The 7,673-nt window shown below is 38.4% G+C and overlaps 1 protein-coding gene across 1 annotated transcript in view; it reads left to right on the top strand.

The window, feature by feature from the left end:
- The window catches only part of MAPK1 (mitogen-activated protein kinase 1), a 33,796-nt gene extending 26,841 nt beyond the window's left edge, over positions 1 to 6,955 (top strand). The window contains exon 9 of the mRNA XM_019539393.1: positions 1,271 to 6,955. The gene's annotated coding sequence lies outside the window, so the exon portion shown is untranslated. The remainder of the gene's footprint in view (positions 1 to 1,270) is intronic.
- The last annotated feature ends 718 nt before the right edge of the window (positions 6,956 to 7,673 follow it).

Here is a 7,673-nt window from a genome sequence, read left to right as displayed (position 1 = left end):
TGGGCTATTATTTGGGCTGGAGGGCTACTTAGGGAGTTTCGGTGAGCTGTTACGGAGGGGAATGAGGGGGGCAGTGGGTGCTGACCCGGCCCACGACAGCTCACTAAAACTCCCTAAGTGGCCCCCAAGCCCAAATACTTGCTCACCCCTGCCCCAAGTCCTTGGCATGCAGCCAGTTCAGGCAGGACTTGCACCCATGTGGCCCAAGGCAGCATGCAAGAACACAGTGTGAGACCAGCCTGGCTAGGCCACATGCTGGGGAGGAGGGGTGCAGGCAGAACAGGGCCAGGAGCTGCAGGTTATCTGGGCCAGGCCTGTGTTGCACTGTTTTCCCCCAGTTCTCCCTGCACCCCCCTCCCCTGCCCTGAGTCCTCAGCATGTGGCTGGGCCAGACCATTGCTACGCTGGGTTCCCATGTGCTACTTCAGGCCACATGAGTACAGCTGGCATGACAAGCATATCGGAACACGGTGCCACACTGTGTTAGTGATGCCTCTGTCCCTACCAGGCTCCAGTCTAGGAGAGCCTAGATAACCTGCACCAGTTCCCTCACCAGTGGAGAGAACTTTACTTGAGCTTCAGCTTGCTGGGGATCAAGCTGTATGGTCTGCAAATGGCTACAGTGTTATAGCTGTGGGCAGAAACCTGGCCAGGAGCCCAGTGCCCCCCACCTTGGAGCATACACTGGAGGCTAGGAGGCAGGCCAGGCCAGGCTAGGTGAAGAGAGAAGGGTGAGAGGCACTGAAATCCAGGGCAGCTGGGGTTGGATACAGTTCTCCTTCAGAGGAGCAGCACTGGGTTGGATAGAATCATTTGACAGGCTGAGTCCAGCCTGTGGGCCATATTATGCCCACCCCTGTCTTAAGGACGGGTTTCTGTCCAGTTTCTTCCACATCCTGTTTTAGGACCGCTAATCAGATTCCAGCAGTCTGGATTGATGCATCTTTTTTTTTTTTTATTCACCTGGGAAATCCCTCTGGTGTGTTTTGGTTTGTTGCTGATGGATAGCAAGTTAGCTTAACACCAGTACTTCTGAAAACTTGCTCCTTGAGCTACTCTGAATATCAGGAAAGCTTCAGTAGAACGTGGGAGAAATAGGTGGGATTTAGCGATCTTGCAAACATTGGTGTTGCTGCCTTTGAATCTTATGGGGAGCTGCAAGCTGTCAGTCTAAACTGATTCCTGAGGTGCAGAAATATGAATAACTTTTCAATTAAAATTTGCTAAAAATGCCTTCGTTAAAACCTGTTCTTTGCTCTTTTTTTTGTAGGACAAGGACTTAAAGGACTGGGCATGCTCAAACGTTGCTGTTCCTCTTCCCAGTTCTTTATCCTTGGTCATGTCTTGTGGCCTATCTCAGCTTATCCACTAACTCCTTTGAGCCATTCAGGAGGGCAGTTTCTGGTAGTTTTGGCTTTTTATGCTTTCAGTGAGTTTTTAAGCCTGAAGAACTGTTGTTGACACTCCTATGCGTAATACCCATTGTTGACCTGTTGCAGTGCTGTACTATAAGTGCACCTACTGCTGATCACATTTAACTGCTTGCTTTCTGATTTGAAAGATGCAGTAGTTCCTTTCACTATTGGATTATTAACCAAGCAGATAACTCATAAACCCATAAGAAGTTTACACCATGAACTGTGTTTTTCTGATTTTACTGAAGTCGCTGACATTTTTTAGGGAAAGCTATTATTCAGGGCACTTTAAGTCAGTGACATCCCAGATGTTTTTGCACTTGTCCTTTAAACATTAACAGTTTACTCACAATAAGGATTTACGTAAATATATACCAGTGTGCTACAGATTGCAGCATAGGTCATGTTCACATTAATCTTGCTTATGCACTTGTTTAAGTGTCTTATGCTGCCTACAACATTTTATGTACAGCATATAATGGATATGTAGGAACCCAGCTTAACAGAATTCATCTACTCATCTAGGACATTTTCCCCATTTGTTGGGGGGGGAGGGGAAATCCTACACGTCCTGCCCCTCCCTCCTAACATTTCTAAAAGATCATTGCTACTTTGACCATTTTGGAGTTACAGTACTTCCAAAGTTCATACTCTATGTAGTGTTTACAAGATTTATGCAAAAAGAATGAGTGGCAGCTCACAGACTTGGAGTTTTTCACTGTGTGGTGAAAGATCAACAAAGAACACAATGACATCATTACTTAATTGTGAATGCCTTACTCTGAGAGACGGTATGCATTAGTAAGCAGAGAAACCAAAATGTGATGTTACTAAACTCAGTCTACCTACTATATACCAATGAAACACTTCAAATGAGGATGGTTTAGTTTTTATAATACCTGAATTGAATCACTAACCTTCAGGGTTTTTGCAGAGAGGAACACTGCATCTTTAAATAAGAAAGTTTGGATTTACTTTTGCTCCTACAGCATGTCAGCCTCTCAAGTTCATTTCTTGCAACTTACACTGTAGTGATTTGTAATCAAGTCTCCATGAGCTCGTGACATGAAATACTGTTCTGTAGTCAAGTACTATCAAACTTTTCTGATAATGCTGAGTTAGGACAACCAAACAAAGCTAGCACTAAATCATGTTTAAAACTGTATACCTTTAATGATCTTTTCAAGTATTTGTTACTGAAATTGTATAATGTGGAGTTTACTAGGTGTTATGTTCCAGTGCAGTGCCTCCTTTTCTTTCCCCACTGCTCTCTGTGGTGAGAAATTTGCCTTGTTTAAAATAATTACTGTGCCCTCGCATGACTGTTAAAGCTTTCTGTGCAAAGATGATTGTCTAAGTGCCACATGCCTATGATTGAAAAAAAAAAAAATCTATTGTTACCTCTGAGTTGTGTTCAACTGAAATGCTATTCAACAAATAACTTAGGAAAATAGTTCTATTTTTAGCTTTTTTCATATCTCTGCTGTCTTTTTCTCATTTTATTTTGGCAGCAGTGAAGAATGGATTGTATAAAGACTGCCTGCTAATATGAACAAAATGCACTTGTAATTCATGGAAATAAATTTAAATCTTATATCTTCACATTAACGTTAAAAATTAGTTTTTGGTTTCCTCTTGAATAATGTGTTTGAATGGAAATCAGGTTCAGTTTGCTACTGTAGTTAGTATACAAGGATGCTTGCTGGCTAATTATCCCAGGCTTCCTCATAGTACTTCTTAGTCTGCTTTTCAAGGAAATTTAGAAAGCCATTACCTTAAACTCTCAGTACATAAGGGTGCTTACAGGATATAAAGTTCTAAAATTTTTTTCTTTATTTATAGTTTGTGTTAGCCTGCCAAAACTAATTTTTAATAAATAAGTGTTAATTCTTAAAGGGCATTTTCTATTGGGAAGATCCTGTGGTCCCATGAATGTTTGTTACACAGAACATACATTAAGAACATTCTCAAAACACTGCACGGGTGATGGTTGGATTGTGGTATAGTACCTATGCTAACAACTTTTTCTACAATACTGCACTTGACTGTTGATACTAGTGTAGAAATTTCTCTTTACTTTTCTACATATCATATCTTTACCAAAATGCTTCTCTCTCTGCTTTAAGAAGCTGAACTATTTCTAGATTCTCTGCCCCTGCATCATCGTGGTTACTACATGAATTAATTTAGCAAGAATAGAGAAGATGACTGTTACTGAAACTTAGTTTATAACAACTCAACTTTTAATTTATTAAGGAAGAGCTTTGGCAGCTCATTTCATGCTCCCCTTTCCCTGTTCATCTTTTGAATACTTGTTTTATTTGCTGGGGGGTGGTTTTTGCTCTTTCTGTGTTTGTTTTTTAAATGAACTAACTCTTGAATTAGCATCTCTTCTAAATGCGAAGCCGTGGGTTTGCTTTACTAACACCTGGTGCTTTGCAGCTTCTTTCTTCCTTAACCATCCTTGCTGAGTCAGACTGGCATGAAACCACTATCTGCATTCATCATGGTCTTTTCCTGCAATCATTAAATACTTTTGAGCTGAACTCATAGATGTTTGAACTGCAGAAGCATGACTTTTATCAGATTGGAGAATATTCAAAAGGAAGGTGCCTATAATAACATTGTGTTATGTGACTTTTTTTTTCCTAACTACATCTGATTTTATTTTTTAATGTGTGTATTATTTAGGTTATATTTCTGGAAATTCCCTTAGAGTAGCAGAGAACTGAAAGGTGCATTGTTTTGGATGTGACGTGTTTATTAATAGTATAAAGATTTTTTTGGTTATAAGGAATGTAAACAGATGACTGTCAAAAACATTCCAACCTTTATAGATAAAGAAAAATGCAAATATGCAAACCCTTAATACAAGAAAATTGTTTTGAGACTTTGGCAACATACTTCCTAAAAGTTTAATACACTACATGGGGTGAGCAGAGTAGTGCACTATTTGCTTTCAGGAGTTCACTATGATTACATAACTCAGCAGTGCCCAAATAAAACGGAGTCAAGTCTGGTTATTATCGGTTAACTGGGGGGAGGGATCTATTGTTGCTGCCCACCATAATATGCTACAATATATTTATACCATGTCAGAGGTGGTCTGCTGAGCAACTGTACCATAGATTGAAACTTTATTAATATATATTTGCTTATGTTAGTGTAGTTTATTTAGTGCATTAGTTATTGATATTTTTAAATTTTATTAATTGCTGTTACAGCTCAGTTATAGCTCAGTGATATGGTATAAATATATTCCCAGGTATACATGCAAATACAGACAACTCTGGTCCCTTGCATAGTACTTTTATATTTGTACAGCAATGTCTTCAAGCAATCCCAGATTTTAGGGAAAATATTTTTGTAAATGCAGTGGTTTAAAAAGTCTGAACAATCCTTTTACATAAGTTTTAAATTCATATGTGCTTTAAAATGGTTTAGTTAATTGAAATACAAGACACTAAATTAGTGAAAAGTGCACATTAGTAAAGTGAAGCATACAATGATTCTTGTAGCATGTGCTGTGATCAAAACTAAATAAAAAGTTGGGAAGAATTTAAAAGTTGGATTATATTTGTAAATCCAGAACAAATTTTTAAAGGTTGCAGCAGGTTTACTTACTATTGTTGCCTTTTCTTGTGTTGTATCAGTGTAGAGCACTCTTAAGAAAATACTCAAACTGCTTTGTATTTGCTTTGTACTGTTGGTGCCTTCTTAGTTATGTACCCCAAAAGTCCTGCATAGCTAATTTAGTTAATGGTAAGTTTAAAAGAAAAACATAAAGGAAAATTTTATAAAAATCATTTTCTGTATGTTCTTATTCATTATATTGTAACAATTAAACGTTTATATTGTGACAGATTCGTGATTTGGTTAATCTGTATAGAACAATTGTAAGTAGCAAAGGTTTATATTTCGTCTTAATTCTTCTGATGTTGTAAACGTATATGATTTTTTAATCAATTAACTGAATGTTCTGTTTTTCTGGCATCTGACTCTTGTAAAAACAAATGCAAAGAAAATCATTAAATTGTGTCCCTGTATTACCAAAAAAAGTATAGTACTGTGCATATATAGAATGACTGGAATTTCATGCGTTAAAAATAACTGCTGCTATCTTTTACAAAATGAATATACATTAGGTTATTACCCTCTGACTTCATTTTTTTTAAATGACATTCACTTGAATTATCTATTGAGAATTAACCAAAAGGTCTTTAAAAATAAAATACTGGCATCTGGTATTTCTCCTTGTATTATCCCTACCAAAATATTTAAGCGTGATCAGATGAAATTATAACTAATGTGGCCATCCAAAAGCTTGATAAGTAAATTCCCTACTAGTAAATTGACTTTTGCTTGTAGTTAATGAATTTTAAAAGGGATCGGGGTTTTAAAATATTGAGTATGTAATATGGCAGATAAATTCCTGTATGTCAGTCTAGCTGAGAATACTGTGGGTACTTTGAACACTTTTATGCCCAACTTTATTCTTTTGGCCAGAGAAAAAATGGTGGTGAGGAGTTTATTGCACTTTGGGTAGCATCTTGGGTTGCTAATAATTCAAGCTACCTTTTTAATTGCAAAAAAGATTCAAGGGTTTTTTTGTATTCCGAGCAGACCTCCATTAAGAACGGAGGTAAGCTTGTCATTCTGCTTGTGTCTGTGTGTGTGAGAGCAAGCTACTTAATTTCATGCCTACTCTAAACTTGCTTTCAGTCTCGTTAACTTATCTTAATCAGCCAAGTACAATGCACAGTATTTTTTTTTAATTCTGTTATTTGACAGTCACACTGTTCTAAAAAAATTACTAAAGCATTGTACTGGTACAAAATGAGCATTCTGCTTGTATAGTAATCTCGGTTCATTTTAATAGTGGCATTCCTGCAAGGGTAGCCACATCTCCAATTTGCTGTAACGCTGCTTAGTGTTCCACGAGTACTCTTCAGAATCCATGGACCGAAATTATGCACTCTGGGTCCAGGTTTGAAGGACATTGCTGGTGACAATGCAAGTAAGTTTGCATTTGTGTACTTTGGGAATCTAATAGCTGAATAAGTTGTTGTGGAGCTCAGCCCATGCCAAGAAATTGGGTTCCAGAATCCCAGCTGCCATTATAGATGTTTTAAAACTATACAGATTCTTGTGTTTTATAGTGAGCAGGATTAGATAGGAGATGGAGTTGTGCCCAACTAGAGAGAGAGCCTGAAGGTAATTCTCTGAAGTGACTTATTTCACTGCTTCTTTCAAGACCCTACAGATGTCACAATGACAGAATTTGATATTTTCCCAAGAGGCTTCAGAAATCATCATTGTTGTCATAGGCAGGTGCCTACTTCCTTGTTTTGCAGTTCCCTTTTGCTGTCCAGCTTTCCTCAGTCAGCAAACCGATTTTCCCCTCTAGAACATGCCTCAGTGAGAAATGTCAAAAAGAAGCCATCCTCTGCTATGTCACCACTAGGATTTTTATATCCAGGTAACTAACTTGGTCAGAGCTCTTGTAAAATCTACATCTTTCCCCAAGTGAAGATACTCATCATAAACAGAAGTTATTTTGGTTACTTGGATTACAGTGCATACTTTTATTGTTCTGTGGAGTCAGGCAGCAGGGATCCAGGGAACTAGATATAGAGTCCAGCTTTCAGCCAGGGAGTAAGAGGAACCTGAACAGTCAACTGGAAAAATGGGCATTCGGGAGATAGCACAACATCCAGAGTCTTTGGCGATGAGCAGCTGGAACCAGCCAGGAGCTTTCTACTTGCTGGCCTGCACTTTGTTCACAGCATCATGGGAATTGACCTCTTTGGAGAGTACAGTGAGAAGAACCACCTCCATGTCAAAATCATTCTCTAACATGTCTATAAGTATTTTCAAATTATTGAGCCACAACTGTTTGAATGGGTGCTGGGAGCACAGGAACTTCATGGTGATAGAACAAATAAATGTTTCCTGCGTACTTTTGGTTCTGTGGTACTATGTGGAATATAAAGAGTCTTGACTGCAATACTCCTGTAGGCAAAAGATGTTGGTTTCCAGGTTTGTCCCATACTTCTTACCTTCAATATCTTGCTGCTTTAATTGGGAATACATGATGATTTTCTTAACCCAATCAATGTTATACCAAAGGTGCTCTAAAGAGCGTTTGTGGTGGGAGTGAGGTGGGGGATGGAGGAGGAGCATATATCAACTTGAGCCTATTAATCTAGTTACTATTCATAGAATTGCCATTGCAGGTCCCTACTTAATATAGTCTTA

This window comes from Crocodylus porosus, unplaced genomic scaffold (assembly GCF_001723895.1).
Source record: "Crocodylus porosus isolate Cpor-Errol unplaced genomic scaffold, CroPor_comp1, whole genome shotgun sequence".
Taxonomy (NCBI): Eukaryota; Metazoa; Chordata; order Crocodylia; family Crocodylidae; genus Crocodylus; species Crocodylus porosus.
This window is presented reverse-complemented; position numbering and strand designations above follow the sequence as displayed.